Genomic DNA, 14,893 nt, shown 5'->3' on the forward strand with positions numbered 1-14,893 from the left:
AGTTAATGGGTCGTTCTAGGCTAGGTTGTTTGACCCTTTAAGGCCATTTTAGAGTTTGTAAATTTTGTTTTTTTAACTAAGCGTATTGTTCGTAATTTGGGGCTGTCTCTGATGTAATTGGCAAAGAACAGCCCATCCAAATTGCATTGGGTCATGGGGTCAGCTTGACCCATTTTTGGTTTTCGTTCTTGTAGTAATTGTCAGGGGATAAAAGGGTAATTTGGTCAGTTTGCGTGAGGAATCTTGATGTAACCGACTAAGGGAAGATTCCTGGAAGCTGGGGTGGGGACTAATGTAAAGAATCTGATTTTTGGCTAGGGGTTTTTAAGCTAAAATGAAAATTCAAAAAGGGTAAAGGGTAAAAACTGAAATCTGATGTTTGCCCTAAGGACTTGTCTATAAAGACATTGTGTACTTGCCTTGCAAGTCAGGGTTGGAAGGGAGAAAAAAAAAATACAGAAAAAGGCTGCTACTGTTCCATTGGGATTTGGGTCTCAATTTGAAGAATTATCACTCTTAAAATCGATTTTGTTTCTTCCTCTGAAATGGTTCAAAGCTTGGCTAAATTCAAGTTTGGCTTGGGGTCTGTTGATTTATTGAGTCCGAAATTGGCATTTGAACTGTTGCATTGCATTTTGGTTTCAAAATCAGTCTGTTGGTTCATCTCTGGGGTATTGAGAGATGCTGCTTTCGTTTGCTTACAATAACCACCTTTCTCCTTCTCATTTTCCAGGTACAAACTCAGAATTTCCCATGATGTAAACTCAATTTGAAGGTGAAATGAAAGGAAGTGCTGAGTTCTGTTAATAATTTTGATTTTGCTATGATTCTGTTCCTTTATGATGTTTATGTGTTAAACATTTGATTCAAATGTAGTTAGTCTAGCTGATGCTGATTAATTATCATGTTGTAGTCAATTGTGGACTGTTGGACTTTGGGAATCATGTTGTGCTTGGACTTTAAGTTGTTGTTTTGGGTTTGATCTAGATTAAATCCCCTTGTAATTAATATTTTCATGTTGGGTATTGTTAGATACACTATGTTTTTGACTTGATTCTTGAAGTCACATGTGTTGAGGATGAACTAAAACTGCAAATTAGTATGTGCTTCCATGATGAGTGTTAGACTCTTGTATTCACTTCCATTTGAAAACCAATTTCATGTTTCCTACATATCATGCTTTCGTTGTTGATGACTGAAATTCAGTGTTGTCTGAATGCTATAGTTGCATCAGGATCAAATGCATAGGAGGTTATAGTTCATTGTAATCTTCATACAACAATAAGTTAGTTAAATTGGGTTATTATTTGAAAACAGTGGGTATTGTCCTAATTGGTTAAATGATAAATCTTCAGTCATTGTTGAGTTTAAATGATTGTATCTGCCAATTTGAAGGCAAATTAGACATGTTTTCGTTCATTTGGGCTCGAATTGGGGACCCCGCTATCTTTTGGCCCCGTCCTCCACGATTTATTTCTGATTTTCCTTCGGGCCCAGTGTGGCCTGGAGCAGGCTGTTACTTGGAAACAGCCTCAAATTCATGCTGTCAGGCCTCAAGTTGGGCCAAAACATTTAATCTAAAATGCCAACTTCTTTCGTTCAAGTATTTATATCTGGGCTAATCCATTAAAGATTTTTTTTGTTAACGTTTGAGTAAATATAAGTCTAGCGGCCTTTGTTCAATATTAGGTAATACGAAATAGTTATGGTCTTGTGTTAATTGAGATATTAAAAATGATAAATATTTGTAGCATGCCTTTAGGGCTGTTTAAAATATGATTATGGTTGCGTATACGTTCGCGTAACACGACCATGATTCTAAATTAATTTGGAGTATGCGTTTGCGCAACTTCGACCAACCTTTTCCTAATAATAAATATGTTACAAGTTTTAGTTTATATAAGTTCATTAAAACCACATAGGGCCATCCTAGTAAGTACATAAATTAGATATAAAATTGACAAAAAATTCGTAGAAAATCCTTTAGGGCCGTTTAAAACATTAGTGTGATTGCATATACGTCTGCGTAACACAATTACACTTCTAAAAAACCGGAGTATGCGTTCGCGCAACTTTGCCCCAATAATCTTATTAGATAAACAAAGCGTTAGTAATTGTGGACACTGTCACACCTCCTTTTTCCGCGCCCGCGGGGGCGTAGGGAGTTTTTCCAATTAAAGGACAGTCGAAACGGGATTTATTTATTTATTTCAGAGTCGCCACTTGGGAGATTTTAGGGTGTCCCAAGTCACCAATTTAATCCCGAATCGAGGAAAAGAATGACTCTGTATTACAGTCCGCGAACCAGAAATCCGGATAAGGAATTCTGTTAACCCGGGAGAAGGTGTTAGGCATTCCCGAATTCCGTGGTTCTAGCACGGTCGCTCAACTGTTATATTTGGCTTAATTATCTGATTTTATACGTATTATAAACTTATGTGCAAGTTTTATCCTTTGGCCGCTTTTATTATTATATTTTTTTTAAAGAATGTGAACATCGTTTAAAAACATGTCTTTGGATTGGGTCACATAAAATGCATCCACGATCCGGAACGTATTTTTATTCAATGTTTTGGGATTTAGATTTGGGTCGCATAAAATGCACACCCGAATTTAAGAAAGTAAGCTTATTAAAATGCGCGCCTAAAGCAATTAGCGTGTTATTATTTCTGGGTAAGGCCGTGGAATATTTGCTAAACGGCTCATCCCAAAGTCTAATTAATTTTAATTAAACATTTTATGAGGGCCCCACAATCTATACATTTATTAAGCGAGGCTCGTCTCATTTTTATTTTAAATGAATAAATCTTAAAGCGACTACATTTTTCTATTTAAAATTAGTCTCTAAAATGAATAAAGAAAATCCTAATTAATTACGTTTTTTATTATTATTGTTATTTTAAGAAAAACATGAATTCTATTGCTAGATTAATACAAATACTGATGAAAAGGAATTTTACTCAAAATTTCGAAATTTATAAATAAAATAAAAATTCGACAACTAATATTCAAAAGAATCAAATATAGCTAGATTAAAACTCAGCATTGTTATTTTTTTTAAAAAAATATTATTGAGATTAATTATTCACAATCATTTGAAACTAGATTTAACCATAATTACTAAAGCTTATTAGAAAGTTTATTAGACTTAAACGTTCTTCTAATCTTGCTTAAGCTCAAGTCATGCCTTAATGCCTAATTTACGATGTTTAAATTAAATTCGTGCCTTAGCTAAATTTAGCTACTTGTTCATGATCAACCTATAATCTTGAAACCTTCGTAACTAGTGAATTAACCTATTTTGCCGAACTGATTCATTACAGACTAACTTATGATATTATTTTTCTTATTCCAGTTATTATTTAGTAATTCATGAAATAGCTTAAATACAATCAAGAAAGAGAACAAAGAAAAATGAAATTAAAACTTCAAAATTTCATTCTTCATATGTATTCATGCTTCATATTTCGGATTACAATAACCAGCGTGTCAGTTGTGTACCTGATATTGGAAGCAAAAGAAAATGAAGATGAGAATCAGTAGCAGTACTAACAGTACAACACAGCAATAACAGCCCAGCAACAGTAACAACCCAGTAAAAGAGTTTGCAAACCGGTGGAATAGTAATCCCAAAAACAAAAGCTTCCAGCTTTGAATGAAACAACAACAATTAATATTGATTTCAAACAAAGAAAGTAAGCAGAAGATTTTTTTTTAGTTTTTATTTTTATTTTGAAAGCTTAAATATTTTTCGGAATTTTTTCTTTCTCTTAAATGTTCAGCCTTTTTCTCTCTCTATTTATGTATTCTCTTATCTGTGTGTTCTCTCTATTATCTCAATCTGTCCTCTAATCTTGTTTCAAGACTTCCTATATATATCTCATCCCATAAATCTTTTAATCAATTAAAATCAACCCATTTTCTCTACCAAACCCATTATCTTCCCACTCATCCCCATTACATTAAATAAACATATCACACCACCCCATTATATTTTGTCCCCCATGCCTAACATAAATAAATACAAGATTCCCTCACACTAAAATTTGTCTTGTCCCCCCTTTATATTAAACAATTATATCACAACCCACCCCAATACATTTTGTCCCCCATGTTTAACATAAAGAATTGCAAAATGTTCAATTACCAAACTACCCTTCCGATCTTATTGCAATTACCATTTTACCCCTGAACGTACTACAAATTACCAAACTACCCCATCAGCTATAACAAACAATTAATCAAACTTAACCAAAATATAGACAATATGATTAATTTCTAACAATGTTCAAACAACAAATTTTATGAACCTGATTTCTTCAACATTTCAACAATAAATCACATGAACATGATTTCTTCAACATTTCAACAACAAATCACATGAACAGAAATTGCACAACAAAGAACAACTAAAATTTGATTGAACAATATTTTTAGCAACAAACAATCCTATTTTCGGATTCAACAACAACAACAAACAAGTATATTTAGATTTCTAAATTCAATCATATTGAACTTAAAATCAACTCTAACAACATTACAACCAACATTTCCTATATTAAACTTTAAACAAGATTATGAGACAAATTCAAGAAATAATCATAAATGATAAACAAGAAATCAAGTTATACAAATTTCGGATTCAAGAACAATCAAACAAAGTATGAACATGAATTAAATCTATTTTAAACAACAAACTTGACGGATTAAATGACTCAAACAACATTAATAATTTCTGGAAAATACATAACAACATGAAACAAATTGAAGAAATAATCAATTAAATTTCAATTTGAATCTAACAAACATTAAACTAACAAATTTTTACCTAAACAATAAAACAAACATGAAATAAACATAAAAAACAAATTAATCAATTTACCATTTGAAATCTGAAAATTAATTCAACAAAACATATGAACAAACTATAAATTATTTCAACGACGAACAAACAAAACAAGAATAGAATCATTTAACAATTTTAACTTCCAGAAATATAAAAACGTAATATGGACAAAAACAAAACTCAAAAACAACTAACCGGAGATGAATCAACGACGAACTCGATTGTAAACAAATCTGTCCGAGCTTCGACCGAAGCTTGAACGAATGACGACGAAGATGAAGGCAAGATGAAGTAGCAGCCACAACGTTAGTGAGGCAGTAGCAACTTCGTCATTTGTTCGACGCGAAGGCAGCCTGGAACGTGAGCAACAATGGTGAGCTCAAGCTGGAATGGAGCAGCAACTGGTCGACGCCGAACAACAGCAACTTGACGAGGCAGGAGCTGGAGCAGTTGGAACGATGAAGTGAGCAGCATCGCGGCAGCAGTAGCTCGAAGGAAGGAGGAGAAGTAGCTGCGACGAAGCCGACAGGGACGAAGGCAGCTGAAGCAGCTGCGTGAGCAGCAGCAGCAGTTTGTCGAGCTCCAACTCGAGCAGCCATGGACGTTGAGCTCCACCTCGTTGGACTGGTCTACTTGGACGTGAAGTTGAGGGCAGCTATGGTCGAGCTTTGAGCTCGCCATGGATGACGAAGCTCGATGGAGGAGGGTAGCTATGGAGTTGTTGGTGCGTGTGTGTGTGAGTGTGACGTGAGTGTTTGTTAATGGCGTTTGGATGTGAGGGAGTGGGGTCGAGGGCAGCCATGGTTGTGTGCTTGAGGAAGCTTGAGGAAGAAGAAGAAGATAGGAGGGGGGGGATGGTTTAGGTCTTTTAGGGTTTTTGGGTTTTGTTTTTGTTTTGTTTTGTGTTGTAAGATAATAGGGGTGTTGGGTTATGGACTGGGTCGACCCAGTTCGAAATGGACTGGGTCGTAGGGAAGATTGGGCCATTTTTTGGGCATGTGGCTTGAAATCGAAGAAGAGGCCCAATTCCGACTTTCTTTATATTTTCGCTCTCTTTTCTTCTTTTATTTCTCTAAAACTAAATTATAAAAATACTTAACTTATTATTAAGAACTAAATTAAGTTATAAAAGCGCAAATTAACTCCCAATAACAATTAACGCACAATTAAGTAATAATTAATTATAAAATTGTATATTTGGACATTAAATGCAAAAAATGCAAACGATGCCTATTTTTTGTGATTTTTATATTTTGTAAAACAAACTTAATTACTAACAATTGTAGAATTAAATCCTACATGCAAAATGTGACATATGTTTGTATTTTAATAATTTAACAAATAAACATGCACAGACAAACATACAAATAGTTACACAAAATATCACAAAATATCACAAAATTGCATACCAAAGAAAAATCATTTTATTTTTGATTTTTTTGGGAGTAATTCTCATATAGGGCAAAAATCACGTGCTTACAGCTGCCCCTCTTTGCCCGAAGACACGAAGGGTTTTCGTGCAAAGATAAAGCGAGCGATTTTTGCCCATCCGAGTACTTTGTGTGAAGCATTTTTTTTTTTGAAAAAGATTTGACCGAACCTTTGCTTCAAAGGTTTCCTACATATCCTGGGCTAAACAGGAATCGGGTCAATGTAGTTCGGGAAATTTTGGTAGCTGGGACTACCGTGGGACTGCAATGTTACTGTTGTTGCATGCTATTACTACTGCTTACCGATCTCCTTGTTACACCGTGCTTAAAAGAAAACAAGAAGCTAGGCTAGACTGCAATTTGTTTTTGTTGCCTTGCTTTCTTGTCTGCTTGCATTTTTTTTGGTGCTTTTCTTCCGATGCTTTTCTTCCTTTCGACACATGCATTTGAGTTTTTGCTGGGACCTCTTATTGCAACCTTCTGTTTCCCGGTGCCGGGGAATTTTATTGTTTCCTACTGGGGATTCCTATTGTAACCCTCTATTTTATTGTCCTCTGACTTGATCTTGAAATGTATGCCTCTGTTGTATGGGCAGACTCCCAACTTCAATACTTGAAAATTAAAGACTGAAATGTATGCCTCTGTTATCTGGGCGGGCTCCCAACTTCAACGCTTGAAATGTAAAGACTGAAATGTATGTCTCTGTTATCTGGGCGGGCTCCCAACTTCAAATAAACAACTTTTGAAATAAACGTCGTTCCTCTCTTCAGGCGGGCTCCTGACTTCAACAACAACTTCTAAAATAAAATCCCTTTCCTCTCTTCAGGCGGGCTCCTGATTTCAACAACAATTTTGAAAATAATCGCCATTCCTCTCTTCAGGCGGGCTCCTGACTTCAACCAATAAATCGCCATTCTATTCTTCAGGGGGCTCCTGACTTCAACAACTTCTTTTTTTTTTCAAATTCAAACTTCTGACTTCCATCAATAAATCGCCATTCTATTCTTCAGGGGGCTCCTGATTTCAACAACCTTTTTTTTTCAAATTCAAACTTCTTCTTCTTCTTTTTTTAAATTATCCTAGGAGAAAATTCATCAGACTAGATTTTTATCCTAGGAGAAGATTCATCCGACTAAGATTTTATTATATTATCTAGGGAGAAAAATTTTATCAGACCAAGATTTTGACTCTAGGAGATAAATCGTCAGACTAGGTCCATTTTGTTGTGATCTTAGGAGAAAGGTTCATCGGACTAAGATTTGACATCTTAGGAGAAAATTTCATCGGACTAAGATTTCTGTCTTAGGAGAAAGATTCATCGGACTAAGATTTGGTATCTTAGGAGAAAATTTCATCGGACTAAGATTTGATATATTATCTTGGGAGAAAAATTTCATCAGACCAAGATTTTGACTCTAGGAGATAAATCGTCAGACTAGGTCCATTTTGTTGTGATCTTAGGAGAAAGATTCATCGGACTAAGATTTCTATCTTAGGAGAAAGATTCATCGGACTAAGATTTGGTATCTTAGGAGAAAATTTCATCGGACTAAGATTTGATATATTATCTTGGGAGAAAAATTTCATCGGACCAAGATTGTATCGGGAGGGAAATTCATCAGATTAGGACTTTTATCCTAAGAGGAAAATGTAAAGATCAATGATTTGAGAAACTTACCTTTGCAATTTCTTCTTTTCTTTTCTTTTTCCTTTGCGCTGCTTTGTTCTTGCTTGCTGGGGATAATACCATTGTGGGAGTCTTCTTTCTTCCCCTCCTTCAAATTTCAATTTTTTTTTCTTTTTTTTTATTTTCTCTCAACACTTCTAGATAAAAGTGTTATCTTTTTGGGATAACGTTGTTGAGGATAACGCTGCTGGGGAATTTTATCCCTTCAAATCGATGCTTTATTCTTCTGTAAGCTGCTGGTGATGATAATGGCTCTTTGCTTTTCTTAGCACAAATGTCATCCCTTTGTTCTGTCTGCTGGGGATCAACTTCCTTCATTGGAAACTTATTATGTCGGGGGCAACACTGGTTCAAAGACCACTTCCCTTGAGACTAGTGTTATCTTTATTCTTCCTCAAATGGGTACCTGATTTCCAGAAAATTTTCTAACTGAAAAGAAAATTTTCTGCCCCAGTTTGACAATTCTCCCTTATGGCATGCATTTCCTACATCAATGCCATTTCCTTTACCTGTTTCAAATCAAAAATTTGTTAGCTTAAAGCGTGGTAGTTGGCTGTGATACTCCACTGGGATGGTTTTCCCTTTCTCCTTCCTTGCTTTGTGTCCCACAACTTGTTGGGGATGATATTATTTGCTGGGGATAATCTATTTCTGCTGGGGATATCCCTCTTGTTTCGTGGCATGGCTCGGAAACTTGCATTTTCCCGACCTTTTAGTCTTGCATGAATTTCCCAAATCATGCTTATTGCTCTCCTTGTTTGTCCACGGGCCTTGGCCTTGAGGTTTTAATAACCTTTGATTTTGGCAAGGATATCCCTCTTGACACTCGTTGATCCTTTTGTCAATCTCCTTTTGCTGGAGATATCTTTCTTGATACTGGCCTCGCGCTTGTTCCTTGCTGACTATACCATTTGTATGTACTAGTCAGATCTTATCTTGGAAAGCTGATGGCCTATTTTGAAGTCATTTCCCACTGGTTCTGACCAAACAGACTCTACTGGGGAAATTTCTATGAAAGGAAAAGATAAAAGGAAACAGAATAAAAGACAACGGAAAAAGATGACTCTTTAACAAAAGAAACTATAAATAAAAACCTATCAAACGCAAATACCGACTCTAATGGTCATGGCATGCACCTGTGGCCTATCCTCTGCCGTCAATCGTCTTTCAAGACCTTCAATTGGCAATTCCCCATCGGATTCCCAATCTTATTCGACTTGTAGTGCCCGAAGGGTTTTCACTATCAAGTCTCTCTCATTTTGGGTTTTTCTCTCAGCTTTCATCGCCTTATGGTGTCCGTAAAGATTTTCACCAATAAGACTCTCTCATTTGTATCACTTTCCAGCTGGGGATTTGGAGTGTTGCCGGGGTGACTCTCTCTGCTGGAGATTGGAGTCCTTTCTGTTGTGGAACAGAGTGTTATGTTCACCGGTAAGACTCTCATTTATCTGACTTGGCATCTTTTGCAGACTGGTCAGAAGGTCTTTCTTTGGACCGTAATGTGGGTTTTTGGATAGGCTAGAAAGAAAGGGTATTAAAGGCTCAAAAACAAAATAAATTTGGGGTTTAAAATTACAACCTTCGGAACCAATTTTGCTTACCATAAGCGCAACCCTTGCCCCAGTTTCTTGCTTGGTGATTATTCATTTATAATTTTTTTTTTAAAAAAAAAATTATTACACCATGCGCATTGTGACCATTGTGGCCATTATGCACCCTATGACCGAGCCGTGAAACACCTACGTATCCTCTTTGAGGAATCAGGTCAAACGTAGTTCCCAATTCCTCTGTTTTCATTTTTTTTCTTTTCCCGGCTCGTATTTCCTAGTCGTTGCTATTGATTCCGAACGAGGGGTATGAAAGAAAATAAATAAGGCTCAAAAGGGGTAACGAAGGATAAAGTGTTTGGATAGTAGAACAAAATGTCTTCGTCATTCCAATCTCCAAAACACGCCAAGTACAAACAACACAATTAAACAAACCGCCAAAAACATTGGTAACATCTTTTGATTGCATCAGAGAACCATATCCACACATAACATCGTTGGACAACACTCTCATTTACTTGCCCCAATTTCTCATGGTTTGGGCTTCAGATGATCTCAAACTGTTCTTATTTTCAAAGGGGACCCGATCATCCCCAAATGGCTTTACGGTCAACTTTTAAGATTAGGCTTAAACTGTGCGCGCATGTCATGTCACTAGAATCGGCGTTGAACAAAAGCAAAACAAAAGGGTAAAGAAAACTAAACAAAGAAGATGAAAAAGACCGGAATTTGCTTTTAGACAAAAGGTAGAACCGTTTAAACGACAAAATAAACAGTTACAACCCTAAAACTAAACCAGATAACACCACATTAGGTACTAGACAAATAAAAGGATAAGGGGGTTTGACCACAAGACAATATCCGGATTACAACCCTGAAATAATCCGGACGACAGAAATGACAACAAAATAAACCACCAAAACTCCTCTCTGGCTGACCAGGAGATGGAGCGCCTTTCCAATTGCCCAACATGGTGTTTTAGCCATTAAGTTCTACATCATCATTGCCAAGACCGTTACCAACTTCAATATCATTATCATCAGTTAGCGGCTTCCCGGGATGACTCTAAAATCCCATGTCACCAGGCATCCTCCCCATAAAGTGTGCATCATGATGTGCAGGTAAAGGATTCTGCGCGATATTCTGGGTGTCATTACCTTGGATCACAATCAGATTTTCCTGGATCATCCTTTCTATTTCTCTTTTCAAATCCCGACAACTTTCAACATTGTGCCCCTGGGCATTGGAATGGTATTCACACCTTTTAGAAGGGTCAAAGCTTCTTGCACGTGGGTCCACATGATTTGGAGGAATAGATGCAATCATGTCGTGATGCTTTAACCTCTCAAATAAGCTTTCATAGGACTCTCCTATTGGTGTAAAATTATCTTTCAACCTTCGTTCCCCTTTATACTTCTGGCTTGGATGTGGGTTATAGGGCACCTGAAAGTTATGTGGAGGCTTCTGGAGATTTTGTGATGCTCGTGCTCGCCTTCTGGGGTGTTTTGGTGGCCGGGCAACATACTGAGGTGGAACAATAGAATGCAGTGGGTTCTGAGGGGGATAATATTGCTCAGGGGATTCATAGCAAACTTGAGGAGGCTGCTCATACCTTCGAGATGTTCTCCTAGGACCTCTTCTTGACCCTGATGTCATCATGATTTCTTCAATCTTCTCATTTGTGTCGCAAAAATTATCATACTCAACCCGGACAGCGTGAATTGCAGCTTTAAAAACTGCTTGACTTATAATTTTTCCTGTCTTAAGACCATTCTCTATTATTTCTCCCATTTTGATTGCTTCCGAGACTGATTTGCCAACTGCGGACATCATGTTCTGAAAGTAATCTGGCTCTTGCGCTTGAAGGAAGACAGTTATTAGCTCGTGGTCATCCATGGGTGGCTTAACTCGAGCTGCTTGTTCTCTCCATTTAATGGCATATTCCCTGAAACTTTCACTTGGTTTCTTTTTTAGGTTTGAAAGGGAAATGCGGTCTGGGGCAATGTCGACACTGTATTGGAACTGTTTGACAAATGCTTGTGCCATGTCGTCCCAGACATACCAGCGAGACGTGTCTTGATCCATAAACCATTCGTAAGCTACTCCCGTAAGGCTTTCCACAAAATAAGCCATCAACAATTCTTCATTTCTTCCCGCACCCCTCAATTGATTGCAATACCTTTTCAAGCGGGCAATGGGATCTCCATGTCCATCGTACTTTTCAAATTTGGGAGTCTTGAAACCAGGCGGCAAGTGGACATCGGGGAACATACATAGATCTTTGAAGGCAACACTCTTTTGACCAGACAACCCTTGCCTGTTTTTCAACCATTGTTCTAAGTTTTTCACTCTTTGGGTCATTTCTTCTTGTACCATCTTTCGGGCAGGCTCTTCAATCTTTGCAGGAAGATCAAACGAGTACGGGTGGTACTTAGGAGAGTGGTACTGCTCTTGTTGTGTCGCAAATTGTGACTCATGACGAGGCTGTCCTTGCCCACTGGCCCATGCTTGACACACTCCGGTCATTTGCTGTTTCAGTATTCTATTTTTTCCCGGCACAGTAGACTCTTGTTGAACCCTCTGAACAAACCGACCAACTCAACTTTCTTCACAATTCAAAACAAAACATGTTAGAATGGACTCAGTCGGTTCTTATTACTAGCAACATCTTTTACTTTTTTTTTTTATTTTTTTTTCAATTTTTTTTTCATTTTTTTGTTGTGGTCGAATCTTATGGAGATTGCCTACGTATCATGACCCCGCATGAATCAAACCTTGCGTTGTTCGGACCAATAAAAGATAAACAATAAATATTTTTTATCAATTTTCATATTAAAACAAATTGGGTTTCAATGGTTTGAAGATGACCTACAAACTCGAAAATCAAACAACTCACATATTTTAATCAAAAGATTTACAAACTCCAAAACAAAAAGGCCAGCTTCCTTTCCCCGTTTGACAAATGCAACCAAACGACTATTTTTGCAAATGTGGCCCCTTCCAAATCTCACATGAATTTTGAGGCCGGGGAGGATTATTTTGTGACACTTTACACACTTGTTCGTTCTTTTACGAAAATAGCCTTTCGACAACTAAAAGATATTCTAAGGCTATTTCGGCAAGAACGGTTTAAGACGCGGCCGAAGCTGGCTCGGCTTATTTTGACCAAATATCCAAACGGTATTCACCTGACCGTTGGCTCTTTGTTTTTGTGTTTTTTTTTTCAAATTACAATAAAAACCGGGTGTTGCAAACACGGCCCTTCAGCGCCTTGGGGACGAAGATTTTTTAAGGCTGTGTGGGTCAACTGGACCAAAAATCCTAAACATGACCCAAAAGGTGGCTGTTTATGCAAAGTCAGCCTTCCGGCGTCCCTTTCGGGAACATTCGGCTATGTCTTGATAAAACATAGTCACCCGACTTCTTTTAAAATTAAAATTTGACATATTTTTTTGGCTATTTTTTTAGCAAAAGGGGAGGCTAGACACCGCCCGACTTATTTATGACAAAATTAAAATTTTGACATGTTTTTTATTTATTTATTGGTTTTTGGCTATTTTAGCAAAAAAGGGGGTTGGACCCGATGAGGGTTGCCTACGTATCTCACATCCGGTGAGAATCAAACCCGCGTAGTTCGGGCCAATTAACCGAACTATTTTAAAACAGGATTTTTTTCTCTTTTAGCAACAAATAACAAAACCACTTTCAAAGCACGACTCTTTTCATTTTCATTTTGGCATTTTCAGAAACAAATAGAAAAAAAAATATTTTAAAAGTAAGACTCTTTTTCATTGTCATTTTCAGGGAAAGACAAACTATTTTCCTTTTTATATATTTTTTTAAAAAAAATAAGACAGAACGACGACTTTTTTTCTTCTATTTTTCCTTTGTTTTTTAGTAAAACAAACTAATAAAACATATTTTTTTTTATTTTCTCGAAATTTCGGCAGAGTTTTGGCAATATTTGGGCATTATTTTTCAAAAATAAACAATCAATTCCCTAACCGCTATTTCTTTTCTTTTTTTTTCAATTTTAAAATATTATTCCTGATATTCGAAAGTCAGTCAACATACAAGTCCGTATCAAATAAATGCGCACGTAGCAGCAAGTAAGATGCATCAGGATGGTCATTTTCATTTTTTGGTAGACCTGTCCTAGACAGACCCAACCCCTGTGTTGAGCCTCCAAAGTCAAATGCACGTGATGCAAACAAACGTTCCTACTAGGGATCCGGCATGAAGCTGAGTTATTCTAAGTGAAAAACCTGAGGCATATTGTTCTAGCCCTGGCTTACCCAAGTGGATAGCTCGAGCCGAAGTGAGGGCAACGTACCGGGAGCACGAAAGTCTACCCGACCTAGTTACTTGTCACAACTTCGTTCTATTTGGTATGACTTCTAATAGAAAGGTGGGTCACGCGCACGTGTGCACCATAAATTCAGAAGACTCAGAAAGAAGAAGGGTTTCGTAGCAGTTTTATATACACAATTCAGATAATATTAAAGCGGTAAAAGCATCATTTAGCACATTAGGCGTATATCATGTAAACATCAGATAATAAATAAAGCCAACTATAACAGTTATTTTAAGCTCGAATTCTTAAACCCTGAACCAGAGATTCTGGGAAAATTCCCCAGCAGAGTCGCCAGAGCTGTCACACCTCCTTTTTCCGCGCCCGGGGGCGTAGGGAGTTTTTCCAATTAAATGACAGTCGAAACGGGATTTATTTATTTATTTCAGAGTCGCCACTTGGGAGATTTTAGGGTGTCCCAAGTCACCAATTTAATCCCGAATCGAGGAAAAGAATGACTCTGTATTACAGTCCGCGAACCAGAAATCCGGATAAGGAATTCTGTTAACCCGGGAGAAGGTGTTAGGCATTCCCGAATTCCGTGGTTCTAGCACGGTCGCTCAACTATTATATTTGGCTTGATTATCTGATTTTATACGTATTATAAACTTATGTGCAAGTTTTATCCTTTGGTCGCTTTTATTATTATATTTTTTTTAAAGAATGTGAACATCGTTTAAAAACATGTCTTTGGATTGGGTCACATAAAATGCATCCACGATCCGGAACGTATTTTTATTCAATGTTTTGGGATTTAGATTTGGGTCGCATAAAATGCACACCCGAATTTAAGAAAGTAAGCTTATTAAAATGCGCGCCTAAAGCAATTAGCGTGTTATTATTTCTGGGTAAGGCCGTGGAATATTTGCTAAACGGCTCATCCCAAAGTCTAATTAATTTTAATTAAACATTTTATGAGGGCCCCCACAATCTATACATTTATTAAGCGAGGCTCGTCTCATTTTTATTTTAAATGAACAAATCTTAAAGCGACTACATTTTTCTATTTAAAATTAGTCTCTAAAATGAATA

At 37.0% G+C, this 14,893-nt stretch overlaps 1 long non-coding RNA gene across 1 annotated transcript; it reads left to right on the forward strand.

The window, feature by feature from the left end:
• The first annotated feature begins 371 nt into the window (after window positions 1-371).
• On the forward strand, window positions 372-1,054 carry LOC107765308 (uncharacterized). Its single transcript, XR_001643413.2, has 2 exons — window positions 372-583; window positions 734-1,054. It is a non-coding gene; the product is annotated as an uncharacterized LOC107765308 (long non-coding RNA).
• Window positions 1,055-14,893: the final 13,839 nt, after the last annotated feature.

Source organism: Nicotiana tabacum, chromosome 8 (assembly GCF_000715075.1).
Source record: "Nicotiana tabacum cultivar K326 chromosome 8, ASM71507v2, whole genome shotgun sequence".
Lineage (NCBI taxonomy): Eukaryota > Viridiplantae > Streptophyta > Magnoliopsida > Solanales > Solanaceae > Nicotiana > Nicotiana tabacum.